The 20,716-nt window shown below is 37.0% G+C and overlaps 2 protein-coding genes across 2 annotated transcripts in view; both read left to right on the top strand.

The window, feature by feature from the left end:
- The window catches only part of LOC134854592 (uncharacterized), a 343,397-nt gene that overhangs the window by 111,884 nt on the left and 210,797 nt on the right, over positions 1–20,716 (top strand). The window lies entirely within an intron of this gene.
- LOC134854390 (uncharacterized) overlaps positions 1–20,716 on the top strand; it is a 152,496-nt gene that overhangs the window by 40,457 nt on the left and 91,323 nt on the right. The gene's annotated exons all lie outside the window — the stretch shown is intronic.

The raw sequence follows: 20,716 nt of genomic DNA, 5'->3' as shown, positions 1-20,716 counted from the left end.
TTGGGTGCCTTCAAAGTACTCTCAGGGGTTGCGAATCTTGCCTCCAATTCTCACTGCTCAAATCTTTGTAGTTTTCAAGATATGACGTTTTTTTTATTTTTTTCAAAAAAATAGCAAAGACTTAGATTTTAAAAACTTCCAAAATGTTGAAGATCTCAATCTTTTTGTTGGATATTGTGAGGGTACTCTCAAGGGTTGCGAATCTTGCCTCTGATTATGGCTGCTCAAATCTTTGTATTTTTCGAGACATGACATTTTTTATGATTTTCTCTGAAATTTTCAAAAAAAGTTAAATGATAAAAAATTCCAAAAGTTTGAAGATCTTAATCCTGTTATTGGAATCTGTGAGGGTATTCTCAGTCGGTTTTGAATCTTGCCTTTGAATATGAATGCTCAAATTCTTTTAGTTTCCGAGATATGATGTTTTTTTAGGTTTTTTTTTCAAAATTTTTCAGAAAACTTAGGTAAAAAAAAATTCACAAAACTTGAAATTTTCATCTCTGTAGTGAGACTCTGTTAGGGTACTCTCAGGATTTGCGAGTTTTGCCTCCCGATTCGGCTGCTGAAATTCTTGTAGTTTTCCAGATACGACGTTTTTTATGATTTTCTCTGAAATTTTCAAAAAAGTTAAATGATAAAAAAATCCAAAAGTTTAAAGATCTCAATCCTGTTATTGGAATCTCTGAGGGTACTCTCAGCGGGTTTCGAATCTTGCCTCTGAATGTGAATGCTCAAATTTTTGTAGTTTTCGAGATATGACTTTTTTTAGGTTTTTTTCAAAATTTTTCAGAAAACTTAGGTATAAAAACTTTCACAAAACTTGAAATTTTCTTCTCTGTAGAGGCTCTGTCAGGGTACTCTCAGGAGTTGCGAGTTTTGCCTCCCGATTCGACTGCTGAAATTCTTGTAGTTTTCCAGATACGACGTTTTCTGTGACTTTTTCAAAAAAATTTCCATGAAAATTAAATTAATTTTTTTTTCAAGTGTGAATTTCCTAACCTGTATTTGGGGGGCTGTCAGAGTAATCTCAGGGGTTGCAAATTTGGCCTCCAATTAAAAATGCCCAAATCAATTTTGCTTAGAAGATACAACAATTTTTGTGATTTTTTTGGAAATTTTCAGAAAACTGAAATCACAAAATAATTCGTTAAAGTGAAATTCCCAGCCCTCTAGCTGTGTACAGTAGTATTGTATCGTGTCCCGGATCCTAAGGGGGGGGTCCTTCCTAAGGGGGGGGTCCTCACGTAAAGCAAAATCCTAGGAAAGGGGTCCTTAATTTTTTGGAGGACCCTCATCCTAGGATTTTGTAAACGAAAGAGATTTTCCACCCAAAAAGCAGAAGACCCCCTACTTAGGATCTTGCTAAGTTTAGCTTAACAACAAGGGACACGATACAAAAATCTTTCTAATTCCAAATTTTGGGGTCCCAATTATTGGTCCTGATTAATTATATGAATCATATTAATTGTTATGCTTGTTTAGGGTAAATGAACTTTCGACCTAGTTGAAATTTGTTAGTGAACGGGGAATAGACTTTTATGGTATATAATAAAAATTCGCCGGCCATTTTGGCAGCGTAGCTTAACTGTTGGCAGCAGTAAACTAATTCCTTAACTTGACCTAAATTTTATGGTGAAAAGGCAGTAAATTGAAATTACTCTCAAAAGGCGGCGGCCGTTTCTGGGCAAAATATACCAAATGATAAAATTGTCAAATTTTGAAATAAGAAAAATGAAATTAGAGGGAACTTGGTGTACTGAAGATATTGATAATGAACATTTACAATTAAGAGTGTTTTCAACCGCAGAAAAAAAACTCATTTTTCAAATTATGTAATGAACGCTACGTCGTCTTCCTCGAAAGGGCAAAGGAAATTTCAAAGAAAGAATACGAGTTGATTTTCAAAGAACAATTTTATTTGAGTGAGCTTCAACAAATCTCTTGGTGCATTTCTACAAAACAAAAGTATGGCACTGTGAGCGATTTGAATATTGCTGATTATGAAAACGTTTTCGACTATTCGTTTGACTTTAACTCATTATGGGTTGATAAAGACTTGGAGAGAAAAATCCGTCTATGTTTCAACAAGCTATCAAAATACAAAAAACTTCCGGTGGTTTATTTAATTATTTACCACCGTTATCTTAATGAGTCTAATTGGTATTTGCAAGGTCACTTTTATTTCCACTGGCTTGAAATTCAGCAGGTTGGAGAGGTGTTGGAAAAAATAAATAATGAAATTGCAAAAAAGCAGAGTAACTCCTATTGATTTGAAAATAATTCACGAAATTTATACGTCTTTGAAACAAACTTATCCTGATAATTCTAACCGACGCAACTATTTTCTAGCTGCATGTTCTCTGTTTTTTGTTAGTTCTGATAACCTTAACTACGACATTTTAATTAAGTTGAGACCTTATGGTGGCTTGATTGGTATTGATAACTCTTCCTTGGACAAATATTTGAAAAATTCCAAAATTTTACGATTGCACGCTATTTTGCACGATGCGGCCGGATTTATACACGAATTTTATCAACAGGGTCCCACGTACTGTTACATGTTGCCCTGGAACTGTAACAACAGCTTATTGGGACATTTGAGTGGAATAGCGTTCTGCCTTTTCATTAAGTTGAAAAAACCAGAAGTTTATCATTTACTAGAATGCTAGGCGAGAGATCAGTTGTGCTTGACGTGGAAGGCTTTCGTTACAAGAAAAACGCCTTTGTGGTTAAAGAATTAGCAATAACAACTTCAGACTACAGCGATCGACTCATTTTCCTACCTCCAGTGAATTTCAATATACTACCAAAGCTTGAACAAAAAGCTTACAACTGGTTAACTAATTATTTACACGGTCTCCATTGGGAAAACGGTGATTATCTTTATATAAACTTGAATCAAATACTTCAGAGTTTTGTGCTGAGAAATCCTGGTGCCGTTTTTTACGCTAAAGGAAAAGAAAAGACAGAATTTTTGGCCAAGTACTTGGACCGAAAGATTGAAAACCTAGATGATTTGGGCTGTCCTCGGGTTGAAAACTTATATTTTAAAAATTATCCAAGTTGCAATAAACATATTCCACATTACAACTCCAGGAATCATTGTGCCTTGAAGAAAACCAAGGTTTTTTATGATTGGTTGAAAAATGAACAACAGCGAGAGATCAGCGAAAGTGGAGACATACCTATCACAAAATTCAATGCTTTGTGCGTGGATGACTCCAGAGGGTGATATTAAAATTTCATTAACGAGAATAGAGCGTATTGATTGCAGTGGCCAAATTGTTCAGAGGAAGGAGCAAATAATAATTTCCGAAGAAGAGTTGTCTACGTTGAAGAGGTTTTTTCCAGTTATTGATCAATTTGTATACTTCCAGAGATTCAAGTTTATCAGAAATGTTAGCCAGCAAGCGAGGAGTATGTCTTCCCGAACTAGTCTTAGTACCCAAACGTCAGCCAGGAGTTCAGATGGATCTAAACAGCAGTGAATTGCCAGATGAGATTAAGACGATTGTGAAAGAGGATACTGTGAAGAAAATAATGTACTACAAAAAAACCGCAAATATCCCAGCAAACTTTGTTTTAGAAATGCATGACATAAATGATAGAGATTTCACACGTTATGAAATTTTTTACTGTTCTCAAAAGTAATTTAATTTTTTACAAGCTTCATTCGCAGAGAGAAAAAGTCTAACGCAGTCTGTAGAATAAATAGTTTCTCAAATGTCAGAAGCAACAACAGCAGTAGATGAACCTGACGCAACATTAGTAACAGAGTTTGTTTATAACGAGACAAACAGTGAAAAAAAATCATGGAAGTTTTGTAACAATGTAACTTTGCCAAGGTCTGAAGTAGTTTTTGTTGCGCAAATGGTAGTAATTCTAATTTTACTAACTTTCTGCATTCTCAAACTTTCTTTCACTAAATTAAGTTGCGAAGAAACGTCAGTTTGGTTCTCGATTTTATCAGGCTTGGTTGGTTACGTACTACCAAACCCAAGAATATGAATAAAGTGATTGATACTTCGACAAGAATTTTTATGGCGATAGTGGGACCTTCAGGATCCGGGAAAACTGAGTTAATTTTGAAACTTCTGATGGGAAATACTTTTTACCCTAAATTTGGAACCGTTCTATATCTTTACAAAGAGATGCAACCTGCATTCTCAGAAAAAGTGTCTTCTCGCGAAGTGAATATGGAGTTCATGAAATTCGACGGATTCGAATCTGTGAGAAAATTAGAAAATGTTCTTCTAGTTTTCGATGATTCATGTGAAGACATCTATAATGACAAGGAATTTGTTAGGTTAGCGACAGCGGGTAGACATAGAGGGATAGATGTAATATATGTTAAGCATAACTTGTTTCAACAAAGTCGATGGTCGCGTACGATTGATTTGAACACTTCACACATCATTCTGTTCAAATCGCCTCGCGACGTTCAGCAACTGGATCTATTAGGAAGACAATTGAATGTATCAAAATTTTTGAGAAACTGTTACGAATTAGCTACCAGAGACTCTTTTGGACATCTTCTAATCGACTTGGACCCCCGCACATCAGATTGTTTGAGATATTGTTCAAATATCACACCACCTGGGCCAACAGTTTTTTATTTACCCTTATCTGAAGCAGAAACTACTCCAATCACAAATGAAAAAGAAAAACTTATCTATTCTGCGGCATATGGTACAACTGAAACCTGACCAGCTAAGAAGATTAATTAGAAAAACTTCAAATCGTGAGATCATAACACTTGTTTGTGAATGTTTGCTCAATGTAGTCAATGGAAACGTACCCGTTAAAATCGCAAACATCGAACGATTCGAGACAGCATACAAATACTTATTAACTCCAAAAACCAGTGTTGTCAAAAAACGTGCGATTATTTTGAGTAAAGAAGGCTTCCATTTAGTTCGACAAATACTTTATTTTTGTTACAAGTACCTCACAACTTAATGATGACTGCTGAAGAATTCATTCTAATTCCGAAACATTTATATGTTAAAGAGCAGCCACATGCTGCACGTGTTCTTCATGATAATAATATTAAACATAAAAATGCTCAACTGTCCTATCTTAACCGGCTTAGACCCCAATTACCTCCACAAACTAGTAAGACTACTGCAACGAAGGAAACATTTACGGATAATGTTGAGCCCCAACAAGAACAGCTTAAACTGTTAACGGACGATGAAGAAGTACCGGTCGAACGTGTTAAAGACGAAAAACTAGAAGAGAAACACAATAGACAGACCGAAAGCATTTTAGGACAGTTACAAGTTTTAGAAGACAAAAAATTTGTTAGAGCAAAAACCGTACTTGAAATTATAGAAAATTCAGAAAGAGTAACCATAAACCATGACAATGAGGTGATATATGTAGATAAAGTACCAACAGGACTTAAAGCTACAATATTTTTATACGACATACAACAACCAACGAAAAAACTACACAATCCGGCGTTCATTAACATTTTAACTGCTCTCAACTTGAATGAAAACCTGGTAATAAATCGAAATGCCAAACACGCGGTTCAGTCAGCGTCTTTTAACGCTCAAGAGAAACGAGAACCCGGACCCTCAAGAACCCGCTCAACATCGCCCACTTGGCAGGAAAAAAGTAGTGCAAACCTTAAGAGAAGTAAAAAACACAAACGAAAAAGTCTCAGCGGTAATAGAAAAACCCAAAACCAAAAACGTGAAAAAGAGTCAGAAGAAGGCTCTGACTCATACGGAACGCCCCATAACGATTCAGATTCTCCAACGTCAGAAAAGACGAAGGCGCAAACAAAACAATGGGAAAATTACCAAGATTGAAGAAAAATTGTTGAAAACTAAATACAGTGACAAAGGTCCCGCGTTATTTGGTAGTGTGAACAACTTGATAAAAGCAAGCAATTTGTCGCGAAAGAAAGTTAAACATTTCCTTCATACTGAACCTGCTTACACAAAATATCGAACTGTGATCCGAAAAACGCCGCGACTCAAGGTCATAGTTTACGATATCGACGAAATCTGGTCATTAGATCTGGCCTTTGTTGATAAACTTGCCCAGTACAACCATGATGTTAAGTATCTGCTTGTTGCAGTTGACTGCATGTCCCGCTATCTCAGAGTGCAACCCTTGAAATCAAAGTATGCTACTACAACAGCAGAAGCGTTCAAACTAATGATAACGACAAAACAACCGGAAAAAGTATGGGTGGACAAGGGCACAGAGTTTAAAGGGTCCTTCGAAGCATTATGTAAAAAGAAAGGCATAAACACATATAGCACAGAGAGCGAGAAAAAGTCCGCATTCGCTGAGAGAAATATCCGTTCCTTGAAAAATCTTATTTATAAGTACTTGGAGGATAAATGGACTTACTCATACATTGACAAATTGCAAGATTTTGTCAATGCAATTAATTCGAGAACAAATCGTGTCACAAATCTTGCACCAAATAAAGTAACTAAAAAAGATGTTCCTCGCCTGATTTCATTAAGAGCAGAACAGTCTTTGAAGTTAGTTCGACGTCCAAAGCTTTATGTTGGTGATTATGTTAGACTTGCCAAAGTAGACATACGTTTTCGCAAGGGTTACAAACAATCGTTCACCGATGAAGTGTTTGAAGTTTTTGACATACCAACACGAAATCCTCCAACATACAATTTGATTGATTCTAACAGAGAACCGATTGAGGGAAAATTTTACGAGTCTGAACTGATTCGCGTTCTGGAGAAGGACAATCATGACTGAGGGCACTTCCGACAGTCTTTTCACCCATAATGTTCCCCCTTCCTTCACAATTACCCTAGTTTCATCTGCATCAATGAACGTTTTTAAGGATAACACTCTGGCCAACTTCAAAAATCTCCTGAGTGAAGAAATAAATTTGCAAGGTGAATGGAGAGTAGCAGTTACAGAAATTACCTTCCCTACTCAGATAAACAACGTAACTGACAACAACATTGTGTACTACAAAAAAGATCGGGTTATAGCAAGCATGAAAGTTGAGAAAGACAAGATCTCCAGACCTTACCTTGGAGAAACAGCAAAATTAACAAAAGGAGAATATACGAGCATTGATCAAATACTGGACGAGATTCGTCGAAAGACAGAATTAGAGAAATTGGATTACGTAATAGATCCAATAACCAAACATCTTTCCTTATGGCTGCATTATTGGGAAGGTATAACTTTTTCAAGCCCGCAAATTCCTAGTCTACTTGGATTCAAAGGCGTCAGAGATGGAACTGGTTATCATATAGGTTACAAACAAGGAAGCACGAAACATAGCACATTCTCTACCCAAGATCTTATTGCTGACTATCCCGTTGATGTATGCGCTGGTACTCAGCTTATGTTTATTTATCTGGACATAATTCATTATCAAATAGTCGGAGACACAAAAGCACCCCTTTTACGAGTCATTGATACAAATCGTCGAGTGAAAAACGGTTACGCATGTACAATTGAACCGAATCATCGTAAAGTGTTTAGTAATTTGGATTTTAAAAAACTTTTGGTCAATAATATTTCCAATATTTCTGTGAACTTGCGCACAGAAACTGGAGGACTTGTTCCTTTCGCTGGAGGGGGAAAAGTTGTTCTGACTTTGAAATTTCAAAAGTTTAGCAATTGATCAAAATGGATTCATATTACCACAACCAAGCAAACCTACCACATTTCTCGGGGCATTATAGACAACGAGGCAGTGGCTTCGGTGCATTAGCCTTGGGAATAGGAAGAGTCGCACTTCCACTGGCTCGAAAATTTGTGATACCCGCGGCTAAAAAAATCGGAAAAGAACTACTTCTTCAGGCAGCTCCAGAACTGATAGAAGTTGCAACAAAAAGAAAAAGTCCTAAGCAGGCACTCAAAAGCACCGTTAGAAAAACAATCAAAAAGCAAGTAGGAGGAGGAAGTAGATCTCGGAAAAGTCATCCGAAAAGAACGACGGCGTTTAAACGAAAAACGAGACGCGTCATTCCCAGAAAACGAACTGCACAGAGAAGTCGCTCCGATTTCTTTACAAGGGTTAAAAATGATTTCTAATTTAATCCCGAGTGAAGCAACTCACAGCTCCTTGGACTTATTTGAGAAACCGCCTTTGCTTGTCACTTTTGAAAATGCATTCACCCAAAAAATTGGACCTTCCTACTCCCCTGATGGTCCTATGCTAGAGTTTGAAGTACTCGGCGACAGAAATAATTTCATCGATCTTCAACGTACTCGTTTGGAAATAGTTGCACGAATTGTTCGAAGCAATGGAAACGTGCTTCGAACACATGCTACAGAGGCGGCAAACAGAGATACGCCGTATTTTGTTAACAATCCTTTATCTTCATTATTTTCTGAGTGTACACTGTCTCTGAATGGTGAAAAAATATCAACTACCAATGCTAATTTTGCCCATAAAAGCTTTATTGAGACCGAGTTTTCATACGGTAATGATGCCAAGAAAACATGGTTGGCTTGTCAAGGTTATTATTATGAAGAAAATCCATCAGCCATTGACGGTGCTGGAAGGAGAGCTGATGATGTTACGGAGCGTAAAGGTCTCGTTGCGGCCTCGAGCGAGCTGAAGCTATTTGGTAAAATTGCTTGCGATTTTTTGTCGTGTGACAAGCATCTACTTAGCGGTGTGACAATAAGATTGTCTCTTAGACGTTCTCCTAATGATTTTGTTGTCATATCTGAAGATGCAGCTAAACACTACAAGGTCCAAATAATCGAAGCTAACCTCTATGTCAGAAAGATGACTGTGACTGACTATGTTCTCTCATCAATAGAAAAAACTTTGTTGAAGAACCCGGCATTTTACAATTACATCGAAGTAGTACCAAAAACGTTTCTCGCAACTGCAGGAGTACAAAGCTGGCGACAAGAGGATGTTTTTGCAAAAGAACCTGTTCGAAGAATGATAGTAGCAATGAGCATAAACGAAGCATATTTGGGTACTAATAGAACAAACCCTTTTCATTACCAGAAATTTGGGTTGAATGAGATCATTGTTTACAGAAACGGTCTACCCATTGCCGGAACTCCCATCTCAACATCAGACAATAAAAGAATTTATTACAATACGCTTGAGGCTCTTGATTTTGTTTTAAACACTAGTCATGGAATCAGTCTCGCTAATTATGATAATCATTATATTATGGCTTTTGATCTCACGTCTACTCAGGAGGCTTCACACGATTTTATTCATCCTGAATTGACCAATTGCACTATTTCGCTCGAACTCAAGTTTGACGCAGGTCTCGCTAATAACGTCGAGTTATTGTTTATGGGAGAGCGTGCATCAACAGTTTATGTGCGTTCAGATAGAAAAATTACCAAAAACACTCTTATGACCTAAGATAGACATGGATAATCTTCAACTAGTAGAAATTATTAACCGTTGTAAACATTTGAAACATCGCTTTAGAGGTGTTTTTCCGGCAGATTTGCCATGCTCTTCAGTACTGAAAAACGATAATACGTTCATGATTATGAATGCCTCACCATCGGATCAACCTGGAACCCACTGGTTGCTTTTTGCTCAAGCTGGAGGACAGATATTCTTCGCAGATCCTCTAGGTAAACGATTATGTGATTATCCCCTCGTGTACAAGAATATGCGACGAACAATTCACGAGGGAAATCAGCTACTGTTGAAAAAACCAATACAATCAGCTGATTCAGTGTTATGCGGACTTTATTGTATTTATGTTGCTCATGTTATAATTACAAACAAATTTCCAATAGGTTTCAAACTTAATGATCATGATTTGATAAGATTTGCCAAACATATGTTATTCTAAATTAATTTATTGATGTTTTTGTAAAATTTATAAATTCGTTTTTTTTTTTTTCAATTCATTCTTATTAACAACAAAGTTTTTTTCTGCAAGTTTATGTGAACCGCGAAAAGTTTCATATCAAGTCCTTCGAATTATTAAGGCATGGCCGTTTGGTTTAAGGGGCAATAGCTAACCCGGCGTTGCTCGTCGCTACGCTCCTCGGGAACGCCTCCCGCTTGTGTAGTAACATTTTTTTTTTTTTTTTTTTTTTTTTTTTTGGTATACAAGAGCGAAAGAAAACCAATATTTAAAACTTGAATTTCTTCTCCATGATAAATTTCACAAACAAAGTGTTTGAATCAATTTCCATACAACCATACCCACTTAAAATTATGTCAATTATTTTAGAAAACTCAGCAGCGTTTTCACCATTCAAAATATTAGTAAAGCGTTCAATTGTTACGTTAGTAATCAGGTCAGTTTGAGTTTGAACAGATTTAGTCTGCGAGCCGAAGCAAACTTGAGGCAATCGTCTGCGAACTGGAACACCACTAACATCTAAGTTGTTGATAGAGTTATAATTCACAGCTATTTTCAGTTTTTCCATCAGAGGGCCAGACAATTCATAGTTGGAGCAACCCAAAATTAAATATTTGAATGTAGAGAGAAGACAAGGAACAACGAAGGCTTTTGAAGTCATCTTGTTAAGTAAATCGGTAGACTCTTTCGTAAATTCAACCAGCACATGATAATGTTTTTCGTTGTCAATCGAATGGTTGCAAAAATCTAATTTATTCGAATGGGAGGATACTGCAAAATTTGCTTTTGAAGCGAAGCCTGAAAAGTTGGGTTCATGATTCAGGATGAAAAATTTGTAATTTTTACGGAATTGTTTGAAATAATCAGGGGATTGCTCATACATTGCTTCAACCATTGCTTTGAAGTTTCAATCGAATAACGAGTTGATAATGTTACACAACCCGACAGTTATCATCGTTTTCACTTTCGCATTCCTTTTCAGAGCATGAAGATTTTTTAGATTTGTTTCGCTTTTTTCTAAGTTTTTCAGTCACGTCGCAGTTTTTTGCTTTCGTCAACCTTTTAATTTTTGTGTAATTGTCCGCCAAGGACTCGAATTCACCAGTTGACAAAGTTATTCCTTGTCGATACTTAAAAGTTCCCTCTTCGTCTTTTTTGTACAATTTGATAGTTATGTAAGTACCGGTCTGTGCGAATGTTTTTGCACCGACTCTAACTAAACGTTTATCATTCGAAGATATATCCCTAAAATCATCGAAATAGTCTACATCCGTGTCAAGAGAAGCGTACATTATAAATGAATAACAACCAACTGGTTTTTAGTGTGGAACGTTGAAGAATGACTGATCACAGTATACGAGACAGATCATGCGCTCCCAAAGTAAAAATTTAGGTGATAAAGTTTACGAGCGCCCTAAGCCATATTGATAAGACTTAATCACCAAGGATATAATTTCTTTAACGATAAACCTCTTTTTATATGGGTATTTAGTTACTTTTTCCCCCGGCTATTGTCTAAAAATCTTCTAGTGTTATTTATTGTGACGGTTATTTTAATGACTGTTATGAATCATGGTAATGAATTTCTAACAGCATAACAATGAATGTCTGGCAAACTATCATGAAAACTTGATTTTGAGTGCTTTCGCCCGTAACCACTATAATAAAGCTGTCACATAAATCTAAAAAATCGGGTTTTCACATTCATTCCTAACATGACCTCAGGCGTCATGCTTAAAAGAATGAATAAAATTTGATAGCCTCGCCTAAAAAGTTATTAGCTTTGACCTAATTGAACTATGCCACCCCTTTCCTGATCTCATTTTCATTAATAAACTTTTCATACTTTTCATTCTCTCAATTTCATTTCGGTAGTTCAGTCATTTCATTTTAACAAAACTTTAAACCTCTTCAAGTCATGACTAGTCCTTTACAAATAATCTCAGTGTCTGATCGAGAAAGAACCATTATCTACCAAACATACACGAGAGAGTCGATTGCAGTCATCCATCAACAGAAAGAGAGAGTCTCTCCGTCTACAGCAAGTCCGTTCAATGACTTGGCTCCCCGAAAAAACGACGAGAATCAAAACGAGGAATGGACTACAAAAAGTCATATCATGCTACCAAACTACCTCCTTGATCACATCGATCTACTTAGACAGAATCGAAAACGAATGTACGAGAGTTGCACTATTCACGAGAGCTATCCGGCATTAGAAAAGACGGAGATAAACGACACAACCTCGCTCGAGCAGTCTCCAAGAAAAATTCTCTTCGCGTATGACTGCGAGTCAATGCCGTTGTATGAAAATCAGGAGGGATGTATTCGTGACTATGCAGAGCGCGAAGCGTACTGGGATATTCCGACAGCAATGTCTCCCGAGTCGTTTGTTAGGGGACCAGTTTCAACTCCAGAACAATCAACTTCCTATTCGGATGCTCGGGTTTCATCTAGTGCGGAGACAATTGATCTAGTCACCCCAGATCTCATTCAAGGCACTCCTCCAAATGCAGCTTGCTATGCGCCAAAAAAGAGAAAACTACAGTTTCGAGGTTTCTAATAACTTAAACAAAAAACTTTCCTTCTTTTGTTTCAAATATTATTCCAAGGTTTTATATTTTCATTTTTGTTTGATTTGACTTCTAAGCTGTTTTAACATTACTGTGTGTATATTTTTTGTCTCAGTTTTTATTTTGCTTAATAGATCAATTAAAGTTTGCCCCGTAAAGTTTTCAGCAAAATCTTAGAGAAAAACTAGAAAAAAATCAGAAATCGAGAATAATTTTACGCTAAAATTGTTGTTTGAGAAAGAATGAGAGAGAGAGAGAGAGAGAGAGAGAGATAAATACACTTGCTCACTAGTGAACCCCATTTGGAATATCCTTTTCGGGATATTGCTTTCTTTTCAAAAGAAAGATAAATATGGAAGGGTCCAACATTTTCTTGTTGGTAGTCAAACCATATTTATTTGGCTTTTTTATCAAACACTCTCTGTCCTCTCTCTCTCATCATACTTTGTGTCCGGTGGGGTTAGCCAGGTCTTACGCAAAGTAACAGAGAGTGTTTTAAGCCATAAATCTGCATTATATTACATTCATATACATGTTTTGGGTGAAAAACGGACAATTTTTTGGTAAAAATGTGAAAAAAAAAAAATTATGTTTTTTTTTTCGAAAAATGAACATGACCCTTAACCCTGCTCAGAAATTCATGGCAAATTGATTGAGGGTAGTTTCAATGGATTTGGAGAGAAAAAAAATTTTTTCCCAATTTTTTTTTTTCAATATTTTCACAAAAATCAGATTTTCTCAAAAAATCACAACTTTTCAGGCGTCTACTCTCATTGATTGGGTTATAATTGTTTTTTTTTGAATTTCTACGCTTGTCCTAATTACGTATCAGATAGCTCCTAAAAATTTCAAACCACATTCACTTGAATTTAAAACGAACGAATAATTCAAGCTAAAAATGAAGGAAAAAAGAAGTTAAAAAATTATGTTTTTTAAATTTCGAACTTGACCAGTAGAACTGTGCTCGAGGTCCCACAAAACTTACTGGTTTTTTTGTTGATAGATTTAAAAGACACTTTTTTAAACATTACTTTTCCTTTTTTCACAACATAAAAAGTTTGAGGTTTTCCTTTATTTTGAAAAAAAAAATTTCACTTGAAATTACAGAACGGGAGGCGTTCCCGAGGAGCGTAGCGACGAGCAACGCCGGGTTAGCTATTGCCCCTTAAACCAAACGGCCATGCCTTAATATTTCGAAGGACATGATATGAAATGTTTCACGGGACACCGAATGACATGAAGGAAACTTTGATTCCGATATCTTTTACACATTCAAATGACAATCTATGCTTATCATGCATCGGTAACTATCAAGGTGTCAAATTTGCAAAATTTTCATTTTTTAAGTTTACTATTTTTTCAACTTAATTAGTTAGTTGAGGGCTTTACTTTCTGAATACTTTTATCTCATAAATCTACTTTTTATTATACCTATTTACGCAAACCAAGAAGTGGGCTTGAAATCATTAGGAAATTACTGTTTCACGGTTAAAATTAGTCAGAAAAAGTTTTAGGCTCTATCTGAATCATTCTAAGCATTAAATTTTGTAATTTAGTGCTGAAATGTTAATTGAAAGTCTAAACCAGTCGCCTAAAAAAAGCCAAAATTTTATCGCTAACCCTTAAAATTAACAGCAAAAGTTTGAGGCTGTAAATGAATCAGTTTTTAGTATACAAAACCCCTCCACTTGAGCAGAGTGATGAGACATATAGAGCTTAAAGCTAGAATAAACCCTGTTTTTGGAAAGGAAAAGACTTATTGCCAAGACGGCGAAGTATAACTCTCGTTAATGGCTTCTACTTGCCCTTACCCGCAAAGTTTTTTGGTGCTAGTCACTTCTCGCTTTTGCTTTTCCATAACCAGTTCTACTTGAAATTCTCCTAAATTTTCTTGAAATTTTCCTGAATTACTTCAGTAACTTCAACAAACAATGCCGAACTCTACTTCTATCGCGACACCTGTTCCTTGCCAGCAGTGCGGAAAAATACTGAGCTCTAAAAGGAACTTGAGAAGACATGAGCAAAAAGTTCACAAGATCCTTCCTCCCCCTCCTCCTCAAACTGTTTGCGATGAGTGTCTAGAGTCATTCGAGAGTTTGTCGGAAGCCCGAGAGCACGTCGAGCTGGTACATGACATGACTTCGAATAGTCATTGTATCTATTGCCATACAATATTTCTCACCGCGGAAAGCTATGGACAACACTTGCTGAAGAAGCACGCATTACCTATTTGGGACGGCATTGAGACGACGTCTTCCGCTGCCCCAACGGAAAGCGCGTTCAGAGGCAAATTGCGTCGATACGATCTCAAAGTTGGTGAAAAAGAAATGGATCTGCTTCAAGTCATGATGCAAAACAAGGAGGAAATAGATGCTCTTATACTGGAAAGGGTCAAAGAGGGTCCGAACAAGGTGCAATTCCATGTGGAAGTGGGAATGATCAAAATTCCCACTGTGCAAGACGGGGACAGTGGAAACTTCGAAAGGACCATGCTGTTTCTGAACACTAAGACATTGACAGTGTACTTCGAGGGAATAGCTGGGGTTCAATTCTTGGAACTGATTGAACATATGGTCAACCAAGTCAATTCGTTCTCTTCTCATGGTAGCGGATGGATTATTGACAGAATTGAAAAATTGCAAATCAGTTTCGCGGCCTTCTCACCAATAAGAGCAGGATCCTACCTCGAGCTACCTGATGCACTCAGCGCAGCATCTACTCTGCTCACAAATATCAACACTAAAGATGATGACCGTTGCTTTCTCTACTCCTTTGTTGCCGCATATCACAATGTGAATGAGCCGGCCCTCTACCCCACATCTAGACGGTGGCTGGAGAAAAACAAAGTCTCAACCTACAATCTCGACAAAGAAGGAATTGTGAAAATCAATGGGGAATACGAAATGCCAATGGGTCTGATGGATATGGACAGATTTGAAAAGTTGAACAATTGTCAAATCAACGTCTTCCGGTAAGCAAATTCTAATTTCCTTCTAAAAATTTTAAAATTCCTTCAATAATGTTCTTCACCTATTCAAACACCCTTTTTATTTCATTTCAAACCTAGGTATAAAAATTATTTTTCTGTTCAGGTACAACGATGGCGAATTGTTGCCCATAAGAGTATCGAGCAGATTCACTACTAGCCTGATTGTGGACTTGTTGCTGCTGACAGATGGATCAAAATATCACTATGTGTTGATAAGTGATCTCCAGAAACTGGTCGAGTACGTGCGGCACAAAGTGCACCGATTTCAATCTGAGATTTGTCGCAAATGTTTCCACACATGCGCTTCATTCGAAACTTTGAGAAGACATCAAGAACTGTGCTACCAAGACGAAGATGTCGTCATAACAATGCCCAAGCCGGGAAAAGATGACCACAAGTTCAAAAACTTAACAGCTCGTTGGTACGTACCCAGAGTAATCTACTTTGATTTGGAGTCACTGCTCTTACCAGTATACGGACCGCAACCTGATCCGCGAAAATCTAGCACGCAAACAATTGAAATCCATCAACCGTGCGGCTACGCGTTAGCAGTAATCGAATTTGGGAAAAAAGACCTGTTAAAGTTTGAGCTTAAAAGAGGACCGAATGTGATGGAAGAGCTAATTAGCTCCCTTGAATCGTTAGCGAGACAAATTTACGTAGAAAAAAGGAAATATTACACTTTCACTGGTATAACAGACCAGGAACGGGAAGATGCTACAATTTGTTGGATATGCGAGAATGATTTTTCCGACAATGATCAAGTGGTACTTGATCATTGCCATTACACCAACAAGTTTCTGGGTTGGGCACACAATGAGTGTAACGTTAATAGAAAAACAACAAATTACATTCCAGTGGTAGCTCATAATTTGTCAAATTATGATTTACACTTTATAATCAAAGCGCTGGCAAAAAGCGATTCGGAAAACACTTTTTCCGTAATACCCGCATCTGAAGAAAAATATATATCCTTGACAATCTCAGTCTACATAAAAACGTACACGGACAAAAACGGAAAAATCAAAAAACTCTACGAAAATCTGAGATTCATCGATTCGTATAGGTTCATGCTGGCATCGTTGGCAAAACTTGTCGATAATTTGCCCAACGAAAAGTTTTTTCTGCTGGAGAACTATTTTGAAAAACTCGGCCACTCACGTGAAAAAGTCAGTCTGTTGAAACAGAAAGGGCATTACCCCTACTCATACTTCAACTCATTCGAAAAATTCCGAGAAACTCGCCTTCCCCCACGAGCAATGTGGAAAAATAGTCTAACAGGAGGTGATGTGAGTGTTTCAAGAAGCGAGTACAATCATGCCCTTAAAGTTTTCACCGAACTGAAGTGTGGCTCACTTGGTGATTACCACGACTTGTACTTGACTACAGATGTGCTATTGCTTGCTTCCGTTTTCGAAGCTTTTCGTGAAGTTTGCTATCAAACATACGGGCTGGATTGCGCCTGTTACTTCACGGCAAGTAACCTTTCCGGGGACGCCTTTCTAAAAGTTTGTAAGCCCGAACTGAAACTCTTAACGGACCGTGAACATCTAGACCTTGTGCAGCGAATGATACGAGGAGGCATGTCGTCGATTTACGCGCGCCGATTTTACAAAGCAAACAATAAATACCTCGACGATTTTTCGCCCTCAGAACCATCAAGCTACATCCTCAATATTGATGCAAACAATTTGTACGGGGGGATAATGAAACACTGCCCTTTGCCCTTAAACGATTTTTCAATAGTTGAAAAAAGTCTGGCAGACATACTGCTCACCAGCGAAACATCAGAATGGGGTTATATAGTTGAAGTCAATTTAACCATACCCGAAGAGCTTCACGACTTCTTTGCTGATTACCCCCTTGCCCCCTCTCGTGAAGTAGTGGACATCGGTGCAATGAGCAACGAGCAAGTCGACATGTTGGGAAAATTGGGAATCACCACACTGCCAAAAGTGCCAAAGCTTCTACAGACCTTGCATCCTAAAGAAGGTTATGTTTTGCACTACCTTACCCTAAAATTGTACCATGAGCTAGGAATGAAAATAACTCACCTCGGAAAAGTTCTTCAGTTCCGCCAAAGTCACTGGATGGCACCCTTTGTCGACCTCAACACCCGCCTACGAAAAGCCGCGGTAAATAAATTCCAGGAGAACTTCTACAAGCTAATTGTTAATTCAGCTTTCGGTAAGACAATGGAGTCTAAGTTAGGAAGAAAGAAGCTGGAGATTGTAAGGAATGAGAGAGAACTTTTACAAAAAACAGCTCTGAGCACAATGAAAAGCTTTCAAATCATTGACGATCAATTAGCCACAATTAGCTTTTCAGTAACAAAAATATTGTGGGATAAACCTATGATAGTTGGTGCGACCATCCTAGACCTCGCCAAGCGTTTCATGTTTCAGTTTCACTATCAAAAAATGAAACCAAATCTAAACTTGGAACTCCTTTACTCCGACACGGATAGTTTTATTTACGCCATAAAAACTGATGACGTTTACCGAGACTTGGAGAAAATAAAAGCTGATTTCGACTTTTCAAATTACGATAAGGACCATTTCTTGTTCGAGGATACCAACAAGAAAGTTGTGCTGAAGTTCAAAGACGAGACTGGTGGGAAGCCGATCAGAGAATTCATCGCCCTAAAACCGAAACTATATTCGGTCGTCCTTAATGGTAAATAAAATTTAAGCCACCCTTCCACCCCCCATTCCTACCTTTTACAGAACAAAAATACCACCACCAACCTACCTACACCCCTTAATTTGTTGCATTAAACTATGGGCATTTAGCTGATTTAGGCAACATTATACAATGTTGCCTAAACGTTGATTTATCTGACAACATATTCCCTCTTGTTTCCTCTTTTTTAATCATAATTTAGAGTCTTCTGCTCTTTTTTGGTAAAATGAATCAAATTTTGTTCGGTATAAATTGAGTTGCTGAAGTGAAATGAAGCTATCCCCAACGTTGTAGAAAAGAATAATAATTTTGCTATTGTTTAGAAGGCACTCAAAAATTGAGTGCCAAAGGAATTAAACGGAGTGCACAGAGAGAACTGGTCCACCAAACCTTCAGGGACACATTATTCACTGGAAAAACAATGAGAGTATACAACTATAATATAGTTTCGAAAGGTCACACCAATATGACAGTGAAACAAAACAAACTTGCATTATCACCATTCGACTCAAAACGTTTTCTACTTTTCGACGGAATTTCGACAGTGCCCTTTGGCCATAAAGCCGCTGAAGAAAATGCTTTTCTAGAAGACATTTACATGGACACCGAGTGGGCCAACTCATACAATGAAACTGATAACAGTTCTCCCGATTTTACACTCCCGGATTGGGGATTTTTACAGCGGCCCTACTCAGAAGCAGAGCTGCAAGAAGAAGAAGAAGCTTCTAGTAGCCGAGTCCGTGAACGTCCCCCTATAAAAAACCCATTTATTTTATCTGAAGCTTCAGAAGAACGACCATCTAAAAAACACCGCAAAGAAAACCAAAACAATAAACATTAAAGTCTGAAACATATATTTTCAGATGATTTTTACTCTTCGTCCTTTTTATACTTCGACTTGTATATGTTTTGGTTTTTACCAATTTACAACTAATAAAATACTCGTATTGAGCTCAATCACTGTTTTAACATAAATAGCTTCAGGCAAATAAACTAGTAGACACAAACCAAGTGTTAATTCAAACAAATGTGTGAAATCCTTAGGCTTGTTTTGAATAATAAACTTTAATAGCATGACAAATCTTTGACGAAAAGAAAGAAAGCCAGGAAATGATATCCACATGAAACTAGGACGAAAAAAAGAAAAGTTCAGGAATTAGGACGATTAATTTTAATTATCGCGGGAAAAGGGACCGCTTTCAAAGGAATTAGAAGGAATTATTGTATCGCGTCCCGGTTGTTGAGCTCAGCTTAACAAGATCCTAAGGAGGGGGTCTTTTACTTTAGGGGTGGGAACTTGCGATCATTTACAAAATCCTAGGATAGGGGTCCTCCAAAAAATTAAGGACCCCTTTCCTAGGATTTTGCTTTACGTGAGGACCCCCCCCTTAGGAAGGACCCCCCCCCTTAGGATCCGGGACACGATACAATACTACTGTGTACTTTCAAAGATTGCGAATATTACCATCAAAAAAGACTGCTCAATTTTTTGTACTTTTTTGAGATGTGAATACCTTTTTTTAGAAAACTTAAGGTAAAGGTTCTCAAATTTTGATTATTCCAACGTTGTAGTTGGGTAATGTAAGAATACTCTCAGGAGTTGCAAATCTTGCGTCCAAATGCGACTGCTCAATTGCTTTCAGTTTCCCAGATGTGACGTTTCTTAGTTCATTTTAAATTTTATCAAAGAACTTATATAAAAATTTTATGGTTCTTCAAAATTTGTATAAAAAACTTGAATAAAAACCATTGCAAAATTAGTAATTACGAACCCTGTAACTGAATGCTGTCAGAGTACACTCAAAGAATAGTTTTTTGAGTTGTTGAAAATTCGAAGCACCGGAGGTGCGGTACACGCTATTTCTATTTACTCGGTGAAAATTTTTTCTAAGCATCTGAAACATTATGATGTGGTTAAGTCAAAATTTAGAAAAACATTTGCAAGCAATCACTGGATTTACAATTTGCTTTAAAATAGTTTTAAATGGGGCGGTTTTTTCAGTCAAAATTCAGCGAAAGAATCTCAAAAAATTTTTATTTTGTTTTTAATTTTTTTTTGAAAAATTTATCAATACTTCAAGTTTTGATGACTTTTTCAAAAAAAATTTTTTAATTGAAAATTTTTTGAAATTTTAGATTACTTGCAAAGCAAACACTGCTCCATATTTCTTGAAAGGCAGCCGGAACATTCAGAAAAAAAATTAAATTCAAATGAAATAATGACTCTTTGAGTTCAAATGTAAAAAAGACATTTCATCATCAAATACTTTTTGTTACGTTCTGGGGGTTTTAAAATTGCCATTTCGCTATGCTCTGGACTATTTTATGCGCGCTGAAAGCGTAACAAATTTTGTTTCTGCGTGTCTGCGTGCAAACGTAACCAAATGCAAATTTAATCAAAGTAAATTAGTGCAAGCTAATTTGTCGTTGTAGTTTCGTACTACTCAATTTTTACACTTGATGTTTGATGTTGTCCGAAATTTTTATGGTTTAATAATATTTTCGTTACCAACAACTATGCGATAACAATATGTACCCTGATGTACAAAAAATAAGGTCGTTCTGACTTTCGATACGAAAGTAACGGAATATTTGTGCTCGGGTGGGTTTTTTTTCTTCAGACAAATTTCGACTTTTTAACTAGCCATTTTTCACACTTTTTT

The sequence above is a fragment of the Symsagittifera roscoffensis genome, chromosome 9 (genome assembly GCF_963678635.1).
Source record: "Symsagittifera roscoffensis chromosome 9, txSymRosc1.1, whole genome shotgun sequence".
In the NCBI taxonomy this organism is placed as follows: Eukaryota; Metazoa; Xenacoelomorpha; order Acoela; family Convolutidae; genus Symsagittifera; species Symsagittifera roscoffensis.
This window is presented reverse-complemented; position numbering and strand designations above follow the sequence as displayed.